At 46.9% G+C, this 22,498-nt stretch overlaps 1 long non-coding RNA gene across 1 annotated transcript; it reads left to right on the top strand.

Annotated features, from left to right (window-relative positions):
* On the top strand, nucleotides 1-20,786 carry LOC311527976. Its single transcript, XR_014713482.1, has 4 exons — nucleotides 1-146; nucleotides 2,486-2,639; nucleotides 3,344-3,492; nucleotides 20,467-20,786. It is a non-coding gene; the product is annotated as an uncharacterized lncRNA (long non-coding RNA).
* Nucleotides 20,787-22,498: the final 1,712 nt, after the last annotated feature.

Here is a 22,498-nt window from a genome sequence, read left to right as displayed (position 1 = left end):
CGCCGCAACCGGCAGACAGTGGCCCCTGGCGGCCGGAGGAGTCACCGCGGGGCTGCGGGAGCCCAGGGCCCTTCGGAGCTGCCTTCAGGGGCCGGGCCGGCCCCGCCAGGGACCATGGCAACCACGGCAGCCGGGCATTATGGCAGGTGGGCCCCATCCCCAGCAGAGCAGGGCACCCCCCACCTCCCCCCACCCAGGGCACCGGCCAGGCATAGCCCAGGAGGGAGCTGTGCCCCCTCAGGCGTGCCAGGCACCTCCCTGCCCAGCGTGCAGTGCCCAGCCTAGCCCCTCCCCTGCTCCTAGCCTGAGCCCTCGCTTTACAGCCATGGCTGGCAGACTCTGGGGGGAGCCTGGCTCTGAGGGGCATGGCGGGTGTGGGGTAAACGCCATGGGAACTTGGAACTCTCTCCCAGGTGCACGCTCCCACGGCCTACTGGGGCCTGGGTTTCTGCAGTGCTGCTGGGGCACAACCCCACTTCCCTGGTATGACATTTTGGGGTGCAGTCCAGAGCAGCAAGGGGCTGTGTCACCCCTGCCCTTCAGCTGTGGGTGTCACACAGTGCTTTGCTGTTGTGGCTTCTAAGCTGGGCTCCTGCCAAACAGCCTGCAGGTCACACCCTGAGTGTCTGTGTGTCCTGGGCCAACAATTCTGACCCCAGCAGCCTGTCAGCAAATACCAGCCACGCTCTGACTACCAGCAGCCTTGATTACCACATGCAGGGTAACCCCAACACACTCCCAGTCCTGGATTCCCCCCCCCCAAAAATGTACTGCCCTCTGCTGGACAGATCAGATCATAAAGGTCTGTTGTCCCTGTAAAGGAACAATATACAATTTGCCACCTTAGTTGGAGTTACCCACACAGTTCACAATACTAGATTAATTTTGATTAAAGAACAAAAAAGTTTATTTAGCTACAAAGAAAGAGGTTTTAAGTGAGTACAAGTATTAAAGCATTAAAGTCAAAAATGGTTATAAGAAAAAAAGATACTGTACTAAACTTTTACAAACTAGGCTTGGTTCAAGGTAAAATTCTTACCATATGCTTCCAACAACATTACTGACCAGTCTTCAGGTCAGGATCCTTCCCAAAGTCAAACAGCTGGATTCTTTTGTCTTCTTAAGTTCAAGAGAGATCGATAGGGAGAGATAACTTGGAGTGGTTTTGCCTCTTATGTGTATACTTCAATCACCCTTTGAAATGCATTTCCTTGAGAGTGACCCTTGGGCCTTGCCTACACTGCCACTTTACAGCGCTGCAACTTTCTTGCTCAGGGGTGTGAAAAAACAAAATGATTAGGGGACTGGAACACATGAGTTATGAGGAGAGGCTGAGGGAGCTGGGATTGTTTAGCCTGCAGAAGAGAAGAATGAGGGGGGATTTGATAGCTGCTTTCAACTACCTGAAAGGGGGTTCCAAAGAGGATGGCTCTAGACTGTTCTCAATGGTAGCAGATGACAGAACGAGGAGTAATGGTCTCAAGTTGCAGTGGGGGAGGTTTAGATTGGATATTAGGAAAAACTTTTTCACTAAGAGGGTGGTGAAACACTGGAATGCGTTACCTAGGGAGGTGGTAGAATCTCCTTCCTTAGAGGTTTTTAAGGTCAGGCTTGACAAAGCCCTGGCTGGGATGATTTAACTGGGAATTGGTCCTGCTTTGAGCAGGGGGTTGGACTAGATGACCTTCTGGGGTCCCTTCCAACCCTGATATTCTATGATTCTATGATTCTAATGCTGCAAGTTTCAGCGCTGTAAAGTGGCAGTGTAGACAGTGCACCAGCAGCTCCCAGCGGTGGTAGCTATTCCCCTTGTGGAGGTGGAGTGCCGCAACTACACAGCTGGTGCCACGACAACACAGGCACGTTAAAGCGCCACCATGGCAGCGCTTTAACATTGCAAATGAAGACATATCCTTAGATAACGTTCTTTGCAGTCAGAAGAAAAGGAGGACTAGTGACGCCTTAGAGACTAACCAATTTATTTGAGCCTAAGCTTTTGTGAGCTACAGCTCACTTCATCGGATGCATTCAATGGAAAATACAGTGAGGAGATTTATATACACACAGAACATGAAAAAATGGGTGTTATCATACACACTGTAAGGAGAGTGATCACTTAAGATGAGCTATTACTAGCAGGAGAGCGGGGCGGGGGGAGAAAACCTTTCGTAGTGATAATCAAGGTGGACCATTTCCAGCAGTTAACAGGAACGTCTGAGGAACAGTGGGGGGGGGGAATAAACATGGGGAAATAGTTTTACTTTGTGTAATGACACATCCACTGCCAGTCTCTATTCAAGCCTAAGTTAATTGTATCCAGTTTGCAAATTAATTCCAATTAAGCAGTCTCTCGTTTGAGTCTGTTTTTAGTCTTTTTGTTTAGGTCTGTAATCAAGTGACCAGAGAGATTGAAGTGTTCTCCGACTGGTTTATGAATGTTATAATTCTTGACATCTGATTTGTGTCCATTTATTCTTTTATGTAGAGACTGTCCAGTTTGACCAGTGTACATGGCAGAGGGGCATTGCTGGCACATGTGGAGAGCAAGGAGACATCAAGTGTGTGGGGGGGAGATTTCATACTGTTCCTTCTCTCCCCTCTGTCTGAGGGCTCTGTTTACAGCTTATATGCAAATTGAGGTAAACACACATCCCTTTGTTTAAGACTTGCTTGATCAGCTTTACTTAATGGTTACGTGACTTTAAACATGGGCCTTTAACATTATACAGGGGGGAATTTCATAACTTTACACAGAATGTTGCTACATACATTCCACCATGATATTATTGACCAGTGAGATATTAGTTTTCAAATGATACCTCATAAGGTGAATACACGAGTGCATTCCATTACACCTTGTCACAAACATGTCTTTCCAAAATGTGTTGTGGGTGTTCCCCCCTCAGGACTGGGACTGATGCACAATCCCCCTCCTGTACTGCCCCACTGCCTGCTTTCTTCAGTCCAGCTCTCATTGGCCATCTGCCATGGAGCCTTCCTGACCCTTCACTTTCCAGCATTACCTCCCCTCCTGGTAAAGCACCATCGCCCCAGAAGAGTTTTGTACAGCCTGAATGCAGAAAAAGCTGATACTCAATGTGGGGAGGGCACACTGTGCCCCATTTCACTGCCCTTCTAGTCAGAGAGAACCATGCTGCTCGAAAACTCTAATGCTCCCTTCACATCAGTTCTCAGAGGAGAGTCCACCCCACCCTCCTTCCTGAGGATCGCCTGGCTTTGCCCACTCCCAGTAAGATTATCACATTCCTAATTGCCATTTGGGAATAGATTAGGAGTCAATGAGAGCAACAGTTTTGCTAACTCAAAATGTTCCTTTCTAAAGGATATGACCTGGCCCCTTGTGACCAGCAAATTCATCACATTTGTGATCCAAGGAAACTGGGAAGCCTGGTCACCTCCAGAGAAGAGAGTCAAGTGCGTGCTGTCACGTTGCCACCTGGTCCTTCAGTGAGGCAGTGAAAATCGTCACAGGTTTGAAAACCTTTTTCCTGTTTTGACCCCTTCCTTCGGTGGTTGGAATATCTCTCTCCTCTCAGTGAGAGGTTCTGCAACGTTCCTGTTATGTATTGTGCATTTAATTCAACAACAGCCCCTGTGGTTGTAGGCTCTATTGATCATTAAATATGACAGAAGTGATGCAGCCTGAGTTGTGCCCCACGCCAGTCCCCAATGGATGCAGCTGACCTATTGTTATCAGAACACAATGCAATCCAAGGGTTTGGCATTTCGACCATTCGTATAAAACTATGAATATTGTGCCAGTGAAAAATACAGGTTCAGCAGTGCTAAAGATTGAAACCTCTATAGATCATCAGGGCAGGCAACAGCAGGCAACCATGTCCCCATGCACCAGCCTCTCCACCAATGGGCCATTTCAAAGGTGTGACAGATGAGTTCAGCTCCAGGGCCCAATGAGTCCTTGGCCTCTATGGTGGGATCCCAACAAGGAAGCCAATTTTTTTGTTTTTTCATGTGATCATGTTCCCAAGGATCTGAACTGAGATTCCCTCTTGCCCTCTTATCACTGAGATTAGACTGCACTAATGCATAATAGTATCCCTGCCATCTCTTTCCTTCCCCAAGGACCGGGCACTAGTTTTCCTGAACACTTTTTGATGAGATATCTTATCATTTCTGGTAATCAGAGGGACTCACTCATGCATGCACCCTCATAGTGGGAGTACTGGAATAGAGAGGATGTTTCTTCTGTCACTTGGTGTCACCCTTGCTTCTTGATGGGAAGAGTTATGCTTTGTGTATCTCAGTCTTCCATTCTAGTTAATGGCCAATGACAACAGTCATTGATTGGATACCAATGGGCATTGAGTGGTGTAGGGACAGGATATACTTCCTGCTATCTTTCACTTCTGTCAGTCCCATCCCCTTGTTCTTAATGAACATTATTTTGTGGGAGGGAAGGAGCAATTAGAGGAGGCTGCAGATTGAGATGGGGTCTTTCCTGAGGTCAGATTCAGCAAAATGGCTTGGAGGGCAGAATTTCCCCTTCCTCTTTCCCCATCCTCTCCCATCCACCAGAGATCTGCATGCCTCACACATACAGAGCCCTGAGTTTGTTAAATAGGGACATCTCATTCTAGAGCTCCTCCAAGGACTAATTGCAGTTACATTTACATCAGCACAGGAAATGTGGTGTCCTCACCATTCTGCAGACTGCAGGCTTGTAACTGTTGTAACTTTGGCCTTAGTGACCAGATGGCCACTAGGGAGAGTCACCCGAAAATGAGAGAGAAATAGGGAAAGCATTGAGCTGAAAACTGACCCATGGCCTCCATTAGTGTAGTGTATAGTCCATGAGGTGTGCATGGCCTCCACGTTTTCAGAGCAGTTTGTTTGCAGGAGGACATGATTTTGTGATCATTCTATTTCATGGTATATTTTTTATGGGATTCAGCTTCCAAATAAATGATTCCCCAGGGCAGTAAAATAGCAAAGAAGTGATACCATTCACCTCTCAGAGTATGGTGTGTGGCGGGGGGACAAACAAACAGAAAAGGTTATGGCCCACTCTGATCTCTACTGACCCCCACAGTGGGGCCAAAGGGAGAGACAACTCTCAGGCCCATTTATGTCCCACTCCCAGCAGCCTCTTTTGTTCGCTCGCCCACAAATTGCAAGGTTGGCCCTGAGCTGAGCTGTAACCTCTGTCTCAGTACGTCTCTGCATTAAAGACATTGTGAGCGGCAAAACATATCTCGGTGCTGCGTGGAGCTGCAGGAATGAAACAATTATTGTAAAGTGCCTCTTATGCAAACACCTTCCTCCCAAAATAGCCTGAGAGGCAGAGAGAGGGAAACAAACAAAGCAGGAATTTGGAGTTGGATTCTTTCAACAAAGAATCATCTGCCCTTTCTTGTAGTCATTGGGGGCCTCATATTCAAAAGTGCTCGGCACCAGCAGCACCAATCAACTTGAGTGAGAGGGATGCTCAGCGCTTATATCTGCCAGGCGAGATGGGAACTAACTAGAGCGAACGCTGCCCCCTCAGCCAACTTTCAGCAGCTGGGTCTGTAATTTAAACATACAGGATTGAATGTGACTGTCCATTCGGAGGCACTGGCAGAGCCATGCTGGAACAATACAATCTGACCAGTGTGGCTTGGGACTGTTACACCCAAATGAGGCCATTCCAGTTTATCTGCAGTTTCAGAGTTGCTTCTGTCGGCCCTGCTCCTCTGAGTCAGTGACTTCAGTGGGAGCTCAGCATCCGAGCAGATCATGTTTGTTGGTAGAACAGGTTCAAGAAACAATGAGCGTGGAGTTATGTTAAGTCAAATTCAGCACTAGTGTATTTAAATCCCTGGTTGTACTGTACCCAGGTTACAATGCATTTCTATCCATTCTGATTGCGCGGAATAATTTCTCTCTCAGATGGTTTCTGATTGAACGTCAGCTGTTCCCATATTTCAGTAATGTTTCTCGGTTGACCCCTATGCCTCTTCCACCCCTTCTACCTCTCACCTGTGCTGTACCAGCAAAGATTATTTATAGGGGAAAAGCCAAGAATCTCCCTCTACCTCTGTATGCTTAGCAATTTCCAAGCCAGGGAATGAGTTTGTCTGCTCTCCTTCTCTGTGTTTCTGTGGTTTGCATTGTCATATGCAAACTTTATTACTTCACGCTGTATACCTTGCTCCACAGTCTGGACAGCTGTGTGTGGCCTCCCTTCTTGCACAAGTAAATAGCTGTCCCCTGGCTGCCTCTGCTACACTGAGGGCCTCAAGATCTCCAGTCAGTGCAGGTCAAGCCTAGGCTTCACGGCTAGTGTTGAGTTAAAATCTGCTGGTATTTGATGGTGGGTGGTATTTTTCGACCCAGACTAAGGCACATGAAAATTTGTGAAACACACTTTAATATACAGCAAAGGCTGGTCTTCCGTGCACAGTAAACACCTCATCTTTTCAGAGAGATTGTTCTAATTCCAAGAGATGCTGCTGATGTTGCAGGGTGCTGGAAAGCGATCTGCAGCATGGTGAGAAACTGCAGCCGTCTGGCTTCCATTGCCTTGTGTTTGTTAAATAGGAATCGCTGCTTTCTCTCCATCCCCTTTTGCCCTTGCATGCACACAATTCTAAGGACACACTGGATTCTAAGGGCTGAATTCTGTCCTTTGGTACATGTGAGGCAATGTCTTTTATTGGACCAACTTTTGTTGGTGAAAGAGGCAAGCTTTTAAGCCATACAGAAAGAGGAGTTCTGTGTGACTCAAAAGCTTGTCTCTGTCACCAACAGAAGCTGATCCAATAAAAGATATGACCTCACCCACCTTGTCTCTCTAATATCCTGGGACCAACATGGGACCAACATGGCTACAACTACACTGCATACTTTCATGCGTGTAACACACTCACCCTGAAGACAGGAGGAGCTTTGCCTGAGGATTTCAGGGCTGGTCCCACAGTCCCTCCAAAAAGCTTTACTCACTGCCTTACTCTTTGGAGGTCTGGTCAGTCTTCCCCCAGATCTCAGGGTTGCACATGCTGTGAGATTCAGTCATAGCTGATTCATGGAAGTAATTTCTCAGAGTACTGACTTTCTGCAAAACCTTCCATCCAAACAAACAAGCTACAAAATGTATTCTGCCCAAACTCCTCCTCTGCCAGTCTGTATCCTTGAACACTGACCTCTCTAGTGGCACAGGCCCTTGTCTAAAACAGTTCCTATACAAACCATCTTTTCATTTAACTCAGTACCACTCCATCTTGCCCTCCTCATGTTTCTTTCAAACCACATCCAACTCACCCAGGGCTCATAAGCTCACACACAATTTTTCATAATGGTGTCTTCCCAAGAGAGTCCTGGGTCAGGAATAGGATGGGTCGTTACAGACCAGCATTTAGGTGCATTGGCTGAGCTGTGTGTGCACGAGGGTGTTCCTGGGCTACACTCGGGGGATATTGTGGGGCAGGATTAAGGGGCAGTGGCAGAGCTGTGTATGGGGAGCCCAGATCCAGAACAGCAGGGAATGTTGTAGGTCACTAGTTGGATGTATTGGTAGTGTTGTGTGGGGAACCTGTTCTGGACTAGGAGGTCAGGATTGAGTTGCTGTGGTGTTGCTCTGTGGAGGCTGGAGAAGCTCAGGACTGCAACAGCAGGGGATGCTGCTGGTCAAGAGTGAGGAGCATCGGCAGACCTGATGTGGGAAGGCTGCCCATCCCCTCTCTGTACCACACCTACCTTTAGCCAGTAGCTTTTTAATCCTTCACTTTCACAAGCTCTATATTAATATAGGCTTTAAATCAAATTGATTCCTTATTTTTCCCCTTCTCAACTCATTTCTTCCTATCTGTGCATGACATGGGGACTATATCTGGCTGATTAGCCTGGTCGGTGGGTGTCTTCTTTACCTGAGGAATGACCAGTGGGCAATGGGTTGCTCAGGAGGGGCAGCACTCGGTTGCTTTTAAAGGCCTTGAAAGCTTTTTGTTTCTCCTCAGGTTTGTGCAGCAAACTGAGGCTTGAGTCTGCAAGGCTTTTAGCAGCTCTTCCTCTCACGCCCTTTGCATTAGTGACACGCAGCGGCGGCAAGGAAGCAGGAGCGGGGAAGATGCACTAGAGGGGCACTTGCCTTTTTTTTCCCCCTTTCCTTTTTTCTTTGAAAGGAACAATGTCAGGGGTCCCTCGAGTTCCATTTGCTGGCTGCTGGTCTGTCCTCTTTCACTCTGAGGCTGAGTGGTTTATTAAGCATTCCTGGTGCAGGCACTTTGAGCTATTTCATAAAGCAGGGATATAAGTGCAGTAGATATAAAAGAGAGATGGGACTCGGGGAGAAGGGTGAAAGAGGATGATGTTGAAAATGCTAGCATTCTTTATCGCATGGCCAGCAGTCTGAGTGGGCCCCTGCTTGCTGTAGGGTTGAGAGGGGATATTGGAGCTAACCTATCTATGGTCTGTAAAGAGCCTGTAACCGGGCCCCATATACAGATCCACCCACCACAAAAGGCTTCACTGCAGTAAACAAAATAACTTCCTGCTCGGAGGCCTCATTTATTTGCTGCAGAGACCATCCCATCTAACGAGACCTGAGTGCAGTGCCCAGCCCAGCAGTCCTGGGCAGGCTACACAAAGGAACCAAAGTGGTGCAAACTAATAACAACGCCAGGCTCAATTCCCAGCTCTTCTCAAGATCGTTGCCTGAGCATCTTGAGGAAATGGAGAGAAGTTCCCTCTGGCAGTCTCTCTGTACGCCCCTTTGTGAGGATGGCGGCACAGCTGTGTGAGTGAATCAGGCTTAGAGGGCTCATACTCTCTCCCAACTCCCTGAGCTTTGTCAATAGCTGTCCTTGGCTCTAGTGTCTCATGGAGCCCTCCTGTCCCAATAGGTAGGCTGATGCCTCCTCCCTTATTAGTAAAACTGGGACCAGGGTGCATGAGGGTCCCAAACGATCTGTACTGGCTGGCACAGACCCCATCTCCCAGGTACCTAGGTGAGAGGGGATTATTATTTCCCATCCAATGGATGATCTAGAAATGCTATTATTATATATTTTGTTTTCAAAATGCAGCGTGGGGAGGGTATTCACCACCGATCTTACATCTGGTTCCTCTGGGCAATATCCTATATTAGAATTTACTCTATAAATACAAAACAAGGTTGATCCTTGGGCTAGGGACCATATCATCCACGTATCTGTACATTGCCCAGGACAGCGGATGCAGGCACCAACTTTCCAATGTGCCAGGGGGTGCTGGACTCCAGGCTCTACCCCAGGCCTCACCCCTACTCCACCCCTTCCCCCAAGCCCCCACCCCTACCCTGCCTCTTCCTGCCCCCGCTCCACCCGTGCCCCGCCTCTTCCTGCCCTGTTCCACTCCATCCCCCAAGCGTGCTGCATCCTTGCTCCTCCTCCTTCCCTCCGCCCCCCTGAGCCTCCTGCATGATGCAAAACAGCTGATTGTGCCAAGTGGGAGGCATGGGGAGGGACAGGGAGGTGCTGATTTATGGTGCCTGCTGGCAGGCAGGCAGAAGATACTAGGGGGTGAGGGGGAGCTGACAGGGGGATTGCTCAGGACCAACCATTTTTTCCTCATGGGTGCTCCAGCTGCGGAGCACCCATAGAGTTGGCACCTATGACAGAGGGACCCTGATGCCGACAAAGGATTTGACACAATAGAAATTTTAGATTACATTTAAAAAACTATGTTAAAAGAATGTTAAGATTGCAGAGTCAAGCACTCAAAAGCTAGGCAATGCCAGACTCTAATTTGTCTGTGCAGCCTTAATTTGCCTCCCCTTGTGCATATGCACTATGATACAGTCTTTAATTACACCATCACATACTATTTTCTCACAGCATCCCAGCCACATTCAGTGAATAGGTAGCTCTTCAATGTTTCTTTTATTCTCCACATTCAGTGTGTGACCCCAGGCCTTCCTTACTGCACACTATTCAAACCCTGCTCTGAATACAGAAGCATTAATTTCCTCATTGGCTTTTCTTTGGCACTCATTGCTGTAGCGTCTGAGCGCTTCACAAACATGAATTGATTTATCTTCACAACCCCTTTGTAAGATCCAGGGGTATACCTGTTTTACAGATAGGAAACTGAAGTACAGAGAGGTTAAGGTCAAAAGTATCCACTAATTTTGAGAGCCCAATTTGAGATCCCTAGGGTCTGGTTTTTCACAGTACTTAGCATTATGTAGCACTTTATTTGTTCAAAGCACAGGTCTCATTGACTTCAGTCGTAGCTGTGAGCGCTCAGCACTTCTGCAAACCAGATCCCAGGGTCTCAAGTCAGGCACCCAGTAAATGAGGAACACTTAATTAGTGAGTGTCTGCAAAAAACTTGGGTTAACTGACTTGCCCAGCATCATGTAGGAATTCCGTGGCTGAGGCAGGGGTAGAATCCAATTCTCCAGGGCAGCATTCAGCTGCTTTAATCATGAGACCCTCACGCTGCTGTTGTGTTTCATCCTCACACACTGGACCCCTGTGCTTTAAGTTTCCTGAGTCTGAGTGGGCTCCAGCACTGTCTTTTACCTTGGGCTCTCTGGAACACTTCCTGGACACAGGCTCTTTGCCTGTTACCTTTGCTTAGAACTGAGACCTCACAATCTAGCTGCCCTAGGTCCCCAGGACCTGTCCTGATCCATCATAGGCTCCCCAGTTCCTTAAGGACACCTTTTCCCAAAGCACCAACCTCATGGCACTCTGGTTTACTGTATCTCCCCCTAGGGACATGAGATAGTGGAAGCACATAACCGCCTGTTTGCTAAGGTTTCTAACACAATTACTCTTTACTTTAGATAGCTCAAGGAATACACAGAGCTAGACAAAAATCTAAACACCTGTAAGCATTGCCCTGCCTCAGTTTCCTCCAAGCTGCTTGCGCACCAGCAGAGGGAGCATTGAGAGCACTGGAGAGACAGTCTCCCTGCTTTCAATGTCCAGGGCCACAGCGATTGGCAACAGCCCAGAGCAGTACTTGCAGGGAAGTCCTGTTCAGCTATGAAGCCCTGGGATGGAGCATGCCCAGTCATTGTGTGGGGATGGTGCATGTACAGTCCCACAGGCACCGACTTTTGGCTTTCTTTGGGGGTGCTCCACCCCTGCTCCACCCTGAAGCCTCAACCGCACTCCACCCCTTCCCCCAGTGCCCCTGTACTGCTTCTTCCTGCCCCGCTCCTCCCCATCCCCCAAGTGTGCCCCACCCTCACGCCACCTCTTCCCACCCCTGCTCTTCCCCCTGTCTCCCAATGCCTCCCGCCCACCGCCAAACAGCTGATCGGTGGTGGGCGGGAGATGCTGGGAGGGGGGGAGGAGCTGATCAACGGGGCCCACCAAACAGTCCGTTTGGTGGGTGACTGGTGGGTACTGAGCACCCACTATTTTTTTTTCCATGGGTGCTGCAGCCCCAAATCACCCACGGAGTGGGTGCCTATGCACAGTCCAGTCAGCATGTCAGACCTGTGAGGTATTGGAGCTTGTCCCATGTGGATGGAATCTTTGGAGAATTTACCTGCCAAACTCTAACAAGTCCCTGCTGAGCATGTGAAAACAGAGATTTTTCAAAGGCTTATAACATGGCCAAATTGGAGTGTTTTTTCATGGGAACAGAAAAGGCAAACCCCTGACATCAGGACCTGCTGCCCCCTGCCCACACCCTGCCAAACTGCAAGTCCTTGTTCCAATGAATGGAAGTGCTAGAGAAACGGTTGGAAGAATTTTTTTTGTCATGGGCAAAACAATGTATTTTTTCAGATTCTCGTTCTCGGAATTTTCTGAACCATTTACGCTGAAATTTTCCAAAAAAAATTCAGCCAGAGACAGACACCCTGCATGGGAAATTTCAGTGCAAATAGTTAACATCTGGCAAAGTTATAAGCAACTGAAAACAGGGTGTTATAATGGAAAGTGTCTGGAAACCTGGAACTATAGGGTGCTGCTGGCTCCACCTATAATCATAGTTGTTATTATTATTATTATTTATTATCATTGCAAGGAGGTGAGCTTCATCTAGCCTAAGTATTTGACCCTCCCCAAGAAAAGAATCCAAAAGCCCACACCTGAGTTTGGAGGCTACTAAAAATGGTTTAAGAACCAGATGATACTAGAGGGGTCAGTGCAGTAGGCCTTCCACCTCTGGAAAACCGGGCTCCGGCTCTGGGAACTACTGCAGTTCAGGACAGAGGCTCATTGGCAGAGTTGTGTGGGGAGACCTGGAATGAATCAGTGTGAGGCAAGGTGGGTCAGGATTGAGGAATGATAGCCGAGCTGGGTGGACTGAGGAGAACAGGACACTGTGGGCCAGGATCTTGGGAAATACATGCCAGTTACTGCACCTAGGCCAAATCGAGACTGGAAGAACATTCAACGTATACACCAGGGGTGGCCAAACCATGGCTCATGAGCTGCATGTGGCTCTTTTACAGTTGAAGTGTGGCTCCCGGAGCTCCCAACCCCACCCCCCATTCTCGGCCTACTGAGAGGGAGCTTGGGGCTTCTGCCCTGCGGCGGGTGCTGGAGCTAGGAGCAGAGACGACTGGTGCCTGCTGGGGGGGGAAGGGGGCACAATTGAAAGGTTCGTCCCCCCACCCTTCAACAGCTTGAGTCACACCCCCTCCATGCATACACCACCCTCTTACCTTAGGCTGCCCCTCCCTGCAGCTCCCAAGTGTTAACTACGCATGGAGAGACAGCGGCAAACAGCTTTAGCTCTGCAGGGAGAGACAGTAGCAAAAGCAGCGGCTTTTCCTGCAACTCGCAGCTGTTTGCCGCTGTCTCTACCCAAGGCGCAGCTCCCATCTTTCTGACTCCAGCAGCTGCAGTGCAAGAGGGGGGGCCTGGTGCACCATGTGACCAAGTGGGGCCAGAAAACCACGGCAAAAATCTAGGGGAGCATGTGACCCCCATATGCCTCCCTCATGCATTGCTTCTGGCTTCTGCCCAGCGGGAAGGGGAGTCTCAGGGTTTCAGCCCTGTGGGGTGCACCTGCTGTGGCTCAGGGCTTCAGCCCCATAGGGCGCATGTGCCAGGGCTCAGGACTTCAGCAGGAGTGCGGCTGAAGCCCCGAGCCCAGGCAGGGGCTTCCCACGGGGCTGAAGCTCTGAGACCTCCCTCCCCACAAGGCTGAAGCCCTGACAGGCACCTTCTGCGGGGCTGAAGCCCCAAGCCCCAGCAGGCACGCCCCAGCTCTTGAACTTCTGACAATTGCCATATCAGAGGGTCAGTAAGTTTGGCCACCCGTGATAAACACCAAAGAAAGCTGCATGAAAACACTGCTGAGATGGGGACCCTGAGTTTCACAGATCTTGATTCCAATGCTGAGAACAGTAAAATGACCCCAAGGAGTGTAAGCCCTGTGCCCTGCCTTATGCACAACAGACCTTGCTTCAAGCAGCCATCAATAATCTGCATCTCGCGCTGCACATCTTACCTTGGTTTCCATGTATTTATTTTAACCTTGATTTTATTACATGTTCTTTGCGCCTTAGGCGTGTGTAGCCCAGGCACAATTGGTCTGGAGGCTGGGCAGGATCGGAGATTTCCTATTCGAATGAAGGTTGCCCAAGGCACCTGAGCCTTGCCATACTGGTGATAAACGCCAGCCAGGCTTTTCTGATTCCTTCAATGCAGTTTTTAAGTGCTGCTCATGTGTACGATAAAGGGAAAATATGGAGACAGAGGGAAGGGGACATAAAAGTGTCTTGAAGTAGCTGCAGGGGAAGTGCTTTTATTCACAAGGCTGGCAATGAAATTAGAGGCAATTGTGAGGACCAAAGATTCAATAAAACCCAGGGAGGATGTCAGGTGAGAGAGGGGCTGCACGGCCATTTCTGTAAATTGAACAGATGTTCCCTGCTGGTGCCAATAATCAGTTACTGATGGTGCAGTTAAACAAACAGCGCCAGGCCTGCCTCAGGTGCTGTAAAGCTGACAGAGACATCTGTTACTACCACCTTTGAACTTCAGAGTGAGAGGACAGGCTTCTTTCACCTTGGCTCTGGTTTAATGAGGCATGGTGCTTTAAATAAACCCAACAGCCACTACCTGTCTGATGGGCAGAGAGGTGAAAGGGCACTGGGATGTGACAGGCGTCACATCTCCGCTCTGCTCCAAAGTTGTGACGCGGGGGAGATTCAGGAGAGAACTGAGGGGATGATGGGTGTTCTGGGGCATGTGCTGGGACTCATGTCAATGTGTTCTCGGCATCCTCATGCCTGGACATGCTGTTGCCAAAGGCAGTGAACGTGGACTCGCCAGCTATGCGGATATTTACAGGGACTGAATGGAAGTGGAACGACACAGCTGCAATATTCCCTGCTCCCCTGGCAGTGAGAAGGGGTGCAACACTCGCTTTTCTTTCCTTTTTCTTTTTGGGTGAATGGTGGGGTCTATGAATCTGATAGGTTCAGAACGTTGGCCAGAAGCAAGTGAAGTGCCAGCAGGCTCTGAGCAACTTCCCACTCCTTCTGCAGCTCTGACAGTGCTCCTCAACTTGATCTGCAGCACCTTTGCTCTTTCAGTACTGGGCTTTCCTACCCAATTCTGCGGCTGCATCTGAATCCCAACCTCTGGTGTGTCTAACTGTTCCGGTCCATCAGCCACTCCAGAGTGAAGTCATGTCAGAATGAGTTGCTGGTTTCATGGTGTGGTCATGTACTCAGTTCGCATGGGGATCAAACTGAGCCCATCAAACACATTCCATTTGTGATTTAATCAGAAACTGAATTCAAGTCAGAGGTGAAAGGCTAGTGTATTAACCCCCTGAGCTAGACGGGCATCTTGGTTATCCTCAGTCTTATAGCTACATCTATGTTGCAAAAGCATGATGCCAGGACTTAAACGAGTGGATCCCAAATTCCCTCTTTGTCTCTCTTCCTCCTGTGTAATTAATTGAGATCCACCTTAATAGGATAAAACTAAATACTGAATAGCATCCAAATGCACAGTGGCTGGCAGGAAAACAACAGCCAGACATAGAAAGGGAGAAAGGCAGCTAAATGGACAAAAGACCCATTTAAGAGTGTTTATTAGAGGTTCCTAAGCTAATAACATCATTATTACAATGTCAACATGGCTGTGATGAGCTTGGTGTGTGCCAGGAGGGGCGATCCTCTTATGTATTTTGACTAATCAGCTGGGATTTACATGATACACAATAAATCTTATTGATTCTAAATGAAATGTGCCTTTGGGAATCTTTAGCATTCACAGCGAGCCTGAGCCAAACCAGGCAGCAAAGCTCTGTCTCCATTGGACTTGGAATATAAAAACCTTCAGACAAAAGGATTTAATGGAAAATATGGACAGGAATGAGCCTCTGAACTGTAGTATTACATGAGACAAGCAAACATGCAGATATGCCTGAGAAAGGCAGCCAATAGGAGGGGGCAGGGAGAGGTTGGGGCACATAGAGAAATGTGGGTGGAGGAGAGAGAGAGCTTAGATCAGTTTTCTTGACCTTCAGGGCATGCTGCCAGACTTTATTTCAGCCTCTGAAGGAGGATGCTTTTGGTGTTTGTTAACTGAGGTTTTGTATAGAATGTGCCCAGAAGAATATACAATACCTAAATACATAGCAGAGTGCAAGAAGAAGGGATATATTGTCACAGCTGTACGAAGGCAGTTTGAAATAACTTCCTTTCTAGGACATTTTGGTGTCCTGGAGGGGATGGCTTCTCTGTTAAGGTTTGAAACACCTAGGCTCCCTAAAAACACAAATTTGAATAGCATCAGTGGCAACGTAGCCATTTCTTGGGTCGTTACACTAAGTACTTTGTCATCTCTTCAGTAGGAAATTCCCCATGCCTGCTCTACACAAACTTTTCTAGGGGACGGGCAGGCAGTACCTGGAAAGATGTAGCTGGGCTTGGGCAGCTCTGCATTAGATGCGGGATTCTGCATCTACTGGGAAATGGGGATTTACTGTCTTTCTGTGCTAGCTGACCATAGGGGCTGGGGCTGCACAGTCTGTCTGTGCTGGCTGACAAGCCATTTCGTCAAGTCAGTCATAAATTTAAATTGAGTGCCATAAAAGTGTCAGGTGGGGAGTGAGATGCCACAGTCCATTTCCTGGCATGTTTGTCAGGTGGCGTTTGCAGAGCTGTTTATATCCTTCAGGACATGCTGCTGTTAGGATCTGGGTTCTTGTTTTGTTGTCTCTGACAGAGGAAATAACCAGGTTGGCTGCCAGGGTCAGTTCAACACCAAGGCCTCCTCATTGCCCACCTTATTTCCTTTGAGTCTAATGGAGAGATAACAGTTCCTGATTGTAATCATGGAATTAATGAACAGTTTGCAAGGCCATTTATCTTGGTGTCTCTCGGTTTCCTTTTTCTTAATGTTACTAAGGAAATAACCATCCACCCTTCTGCTGAAGGCTACACCAGACACAAACATCCATCCAAGCTGACGAGCACTTTCTGTGACTATTCCACCAGAGGCCCCAGGAGATCTAAGAACTGTTCAAACAATGTCCCATTGCCACTTGTGACCAGCAACTGTAAGAGAAGTTCATTCCAGGTCCACCCCAAATTCTTTTTGGGGATGCTGATGCATTCCCTGAGGTCCAGTTCAATGAACCCTATATCGTCCGGCACAAAAATCAGCTGTTCATAGACTCCAATCTTTTGCTCTGGCTACTCTTTCTGGAGTCTCTGCTGTGGCTGCTCAGTAGCACTCACTGGGAAAGAAAGGCTGGTAGCAATGGGATGATAATGGAACGGCACAACCTAGTTCTCAGCAGTGGCTGGTGAAGTGCACAGAGCAAAAGAAGCAGCTCCTTTTCCAGTTTGCAGCGAAATCTCTTTAAATTCATAGCCCCAATATGCATTTTTTCATTGTGGGTCTTTGAGTTGGTGCAGAGATCTACAATACAGACCTGCCTGCAATTCATGGGACCAGCAGTGCAAGTAGGGCAGTACCCTCCAGTATGCAATACCTGCAAGAAATTTCTAGCCGGTACAGGATACTGGAAAGACAGGGGCCAGCACCCCCACAGGAGCACACGGCTGTGGGGCGGGTCTGCGCTCTGTTCCTTAAAGGAGCAGAAAGTGGCTAGGGAGGGCATTCATTCTTTATGGCTTTACCAGCACACTACATATGCTAACAAACTTTAAAAAAGGCTTTGTTTAAGTTTGTTAGCATATGTATTGTGTTGTTTTACGTTGGTCAGGAGTCCTCAAGAGGGGAGGGGTGAGGGGGACAGAAGGTGTTTTAATAAAACAATGGTTTTTATTCTGTTTCTCCCCATTGGTCTGAATTATCCATGGCATTCATGCTGCATCACATCAAGTCCAGGTCATTAGAGGAATGCCTCTGCTTGCACTGACCAGAGAATGTTTGGATTCTGATGTGAGCCCAGTTCTGTGTAAACACAGAATTATTCTTTGCAGCCAAACTAGTCTAACATGCATTTTGTTGACTGGAACTGGAGCAGCAAAACAAACAAAAAAAAATGCCTCATTTTCCAGCTTTTGGGGTGAGAGAACTATAAGTGAAGATTACGATGCTGGACACTGACGGCCTTAAACCAACTGCCTTAGGAATCTGCCAAGAATTTTGCTGAAAATATGTTCTTCATCTTAGCAATGGAACTAAGATTTATCACACATTTGCCCACCTTTATTGGAATGAAGCTCCTTCTGATCTGACAGCTCAGGCATTGTCAGTTTCATCCAGAACAATTTACAAACTTGGAACCTAATCCTGTAAATCCTTAATCATTTGATCAATCTCATTGAAGATAATGGGACTGTTTGCATGACTATTGACCACTTTTATGGACTAGTAAGAGTTTCAGGAGTCTGTTCCTATAAAGGAAATTGAATCCCCCATTGAAATGCAATGTTTGGGTACAATACTATAAAGCAGTTTGGGATACAGTTCTACTTAAAATTTGTCTTTTAATAAGTCATACATATGCTGAAATGGCTCCTCACCCAACTCCCACATTCCATATAAAAAGAAAAGGAGTACTTGTGGCACCTTAGAGACTAACCAATTTATTTGAGCATGAAGTGAGCTGTAGCTCACGAAAGCTCATGCTCAAATAAATTGGTTAGTCTCTAAGGTGCCACAAGTACTCCTTTTCTTTTTGCGAATACAGACTAACACGGCTGTTACTCTGAAACCATTCCATATAAACAGACTGAATACTACATATTTGGGGGGAAAGTGATTAGTTAAGCATGTTGATGTTTGTATATACAAAGGGGGGTGTCAGAGGAGATTGGGAGAGTGTGGGGGCCCTGGGATGGGGGTGGGGTGGAGTCACACGGAAGGTCATGTGGGGTGGTTACATGCCCACCCCTTATGTCTGTCCCATGAGTGCAGTACCAGGAAGAAATGATTTCTACTTGCACCACTGCATGGGACTAATACATATTCTCTCATGTTGCCATTTCAGATGCCATAGTGACAGTAAAATAGCTGCTATTAACAGGTTCTGACCAGGTGTTAGACTTCAGGGCTTTGTGGGGTGGTGCAGAGCTATGCTGCCAACTCATGCTGGCAGTTAGATCAGATGAGGCTCATTAACACCAAGAAAGGAGTATAAACAGCTGAAAGTCTCTCTGCTTGGAGGAGGGTCAGGAGATCTAGAAAGGGGGGGAAACCTAGAAGCTGTTAGTGCAGACCAAAGCCTATCTTTGTAAGTGCAATCCTATCTTGGGGCTTTAGTGTGTATGTTAAGAATAAAGTCAAAATTCAGGAAGGGATGGATTTGAACCATAGCCAGTGTGTATTTGTGATGCAATATTCACAGATATTGTTTTATTAGTAGCAAATCATCACGCTATGAAACGTCAGTTGGTCCCGCCACAGAAATCATCCTGTTCAGTCTCAAATGAGGCTGAATGGTTAACTCCCTTCTGAAGGTATTGTTATTTATATGTGAAAACAGAGGCACGTATTTGAAAAGAAGAGAGATCTGGGGTGCTATACATATTGGTTTCCAGTTTTGATTAAAGGTCAGGTTTTGTAGGCATCCTCAAGGTCTGAGTTTGGGATCTGATCAGGGATTGGAATGAATTAAGATTCTGGTGAAGGACGTCATGATGTGGGGGACAGATAGGGCCTTTGTTAGGACTAGGATTTCTCATCTAAGAATCTTTACTTCAGTCCTTTTCAGAAATCTCCAAAACCCAAAGAGAGCCTCAACCCTCTTAGTTTGAGACAGACCAATCTGTTGTTGTGTGACACCTTTCACCTTGTTTCCTTCTTTGTAAAGTTCTCTCTCCATTTAACCTGGTCCCATTCCTCTCCTCTGGGACACAGGTTTGTCCTCCCAGTGTGGTGTCCCTTTACTATTATTTGTATTGTGGCTCCACCTAAAGGCCAGATGCAGGATTTGGGCTCCACTGTGCAAGCAGGTAGATATGACCCCTATCCTCAAGAGTCCAATCCAGCAGAAGAAAGGCTCTGCCTGACTTCTCAGCCATGCTGTTTGTGAGGCCTGAATGGAACAGGAAGAACAAGTGCTTTCCAATTCCAGACTAGTAACACTGATCCCACTCCTGCTTTGCATTGGAAAGCTTCTGTTTCAGGTCTGCTTCACCAGCTCCCTTGTGTGCAGAGAGCAGGCACTGTGCCCCATGTATAACTTTTCATTTATTTGGTATCGGAACAACTTTTCTTCTGATGACTAATACTTTTTTTGTACTCTTCCTGATGCCTTTTACTAACAGCCTGCTGGATCTAGATCTCTGTGCCTTCTTGTGTGCAATGAGTGGCCTAATGTGGCAGATTATGGAGATGCTATGAGCAAGGGGCAATGGATTACCTACTGCATTGTGGATTTCAAGCCACTAGGCATACCCTTGAGTGCCATGCTGCTACAGAAAAATGTCAGCCTCTCTCTTTGTAAGGGCCACACTTGTAGAGAAGAAAATGCTTCCATTTCTGAACCTTAAACTAACTTCCCCCTCCAAGGCTAGCACTAGGCTTCAGAAATAGCAAAAGCCACAAGGTCTACAGAGTGTTGCTGAACATTAAACATGACTTACACGTTGTTTCAGAGAAAATACGGCTTTCTGGGGATTTGCTCAGAAAATGGTTAGTACAGATACTGTTGAGCAGTTAAGATCACTTCAGCCTTAAAAACTATTTCTTACCAATCGTCAGACCTATTCCCTCTCAAGGACTGAATTCTCAGAACACACTTGGCTTTTTAATTAAATGTTAACTCAGTGTGCATACAACAGCCTCATGCATGCTTAGGCTGCTAGACCATTAGGTTATCCAGCAGCTTCAATGCATTCTGCCATTCTCAGCTGTCAAACCATTTGTTGTCCATACAATCTACAACTTGCCTTATGAAAGCTTCCTTCAGAATGGTATTTTATGCCACTTAAATATAAAAGGCAGTATTAATTCAGTTAGGTTAAACACTCTAAAAGCTATCCTTTAAAGATTCCTATGTAGGATGTAACCAGTCAGTTCTGCAATGAGAAATCTAAGTCCTGCATTTTTTTTTCTTTAGAAAGGATCTATCAGCACAGTGTTTCTAACGCAAAGCATCCTGCCTTACATTCAAGTACCTTGAACTTCAGCCTGGAGAGGGAGTGGAAGCTCCATTGCTTGAGTAACTGGACAAGGAATGTAAGGAACAATCCAGCCCTAGGTTTTGGGGTGGGCAGACACTAGCTGGTTTCAAAGGTCTCAACTATCTCTAATGTCTAAGATTTTTTACCATGCCAAAAAATCCCAAAACAACCTTAATTCAGTAGTTACTTACCTCCCAAGTCTGTGGGGAGATTTAATTGATGTTTGGAAAGTATTTTGAGGTCTTTGGGTGGAAGGTGCCATGTATGATCTTTAATAAAGTATTATTCAGAAATATGAACTTCACTTCAGCTCTGAGTGAAAATGTTCTCAGTGCAGGCAAACACTAGGATGACTTATGTTGTCCCCAAATTCACAAAAAGTTAGGGGCCACATTTTGCTCACATTGACACTTCTGCAACCTCATTGACTTCAGCAGGATGGTAATGGTGTAATTGAAGCAGATATTGGCCCGTTGTCCATTTGCTTTAAATTTTTCACTTTTTTTTTATGTAGTCCTTTATGTGTCTGAGTCAGATTACGTCCTTTTGGGGCCAGGACCTTGTTTTGATTTGTGATTTGTAAAACACTATGTAGCTTTATAGCACTATTTAACTTGGCAATACGCTTTCCTTTTCCTCATAGTGAAACATCACAAAATCCCATTTTAACTGGTGCCCAAAGCTCTTTTCACAGCTGAAAATGGCAAAATTGTATTGTTACCTGTACTTCGCTTGTGGCTAAGGACCCCACAAAGGGATCAGGGCCCTATTGTGCTAGATGCTGTACAAGCCCTTACTGAGAGCTGTAGACAATTTAAAAGGTTGCATGAGATCTTTCTAAATGATCCTGACTCTTGCAGCAATCCATGTTGCAGGGCATAACACTTCACAGAGCCAAAGGAGCAAGGCAATGGGACTTGCCATCAGCGTATGTTCCATCCATCAAGATAACATTAGTGAGCTCAACATATGGCTGCGCATTGAGACCATTTGGAAACTGAGGCTAATGCAGCACGTAGCTACCCACTTGTTAATCAGTGCATCACTTTGAGAGTAATTTACACCCATTCTCAGGTAACTACACTGGCTACTTAATAGCAGAGCTATTGACCTATAAAACATGGTATGGAATGGGAGCTGCCTAACTGAGAGGCCATCGCACTCTCTCATACCATGCTCCCACAACTGGAACACTTTCTGTATATGAGAGAATAATATATTCTGTGTATACAACAGGGCTCTCGGTAAGGCATTTTCTGGGAGGTGTCCTTGACTTTGGAGTTGGTTCCCCTGCCTGTTCTGCCAGAGCACAGATGGTTAATCATCCAAACATCCCACCTTCGCTTTCATTTGGGGAAGTGGGTTGATGGACATTGTTGTTAAAGGGGTTAGTTTGTTAAGATGATTTCCAGGCCACCTATTAACGATTCCGAGAGGGTGACAATGTTTTAACTTTTGCATGGAATTGTTTTAAAGGGCCCAGAGCTTGAGATGGGCACTTAAATCGTCACAATCAATATCTAGTTACGTATTTTTACCAGACCCAGGTAGTGTCTGAACATCTAGTATGCTGAGCCCTGTGGGGTTGCATCTCTGCACTGAGTTGCCAGGGGGAATCTGCAAGTGTTTCAGAGATAGCGCCTTCACCCCCTCCTCCTATCACACCCCTCTACATACCCAATCTGTTCTAACCTCTTCAAGTAAACAATAAACCTTTTCACATACTGTGCCCATTTGCTGACTTTGAAAGGGTAGAGCAGGGAAGGAGGGCAGCAAGCAGATTTGAATATGTCTATAGCTGAGGCAAGTTATTCTCCTGCAACAAGGAAAAAAAATAGGACCAGGTGTGTGTAAAGAGGTTATAAAAAGGATAAGCAGCTGCATTTTAATCCCTGTTTTCGGAACTAAGGCTAATTGGTGTATTCCTTAACTCTGAATGGAACCCAGCCTCTTCTCTCCTTCAGAGAG

The sequence above is a fragment of the Lepidochelys olivacea genome, assembly GCF_965140295.1.
Source record: "Lepidochelys olivacea isolate rLepOli2 genome assembly, chromosome: 10".
NCBI classification, from domain to species: Eukaryota; Metazoa; Chordata; order Testudines; family Cheloniidae; genus Lepidochelys; species Lepidochelys olivacea.
Note: the sequence above shows the minus strand (reverse complement) of the source record. Positions and strands in the feature narration are given on the sequence as shown.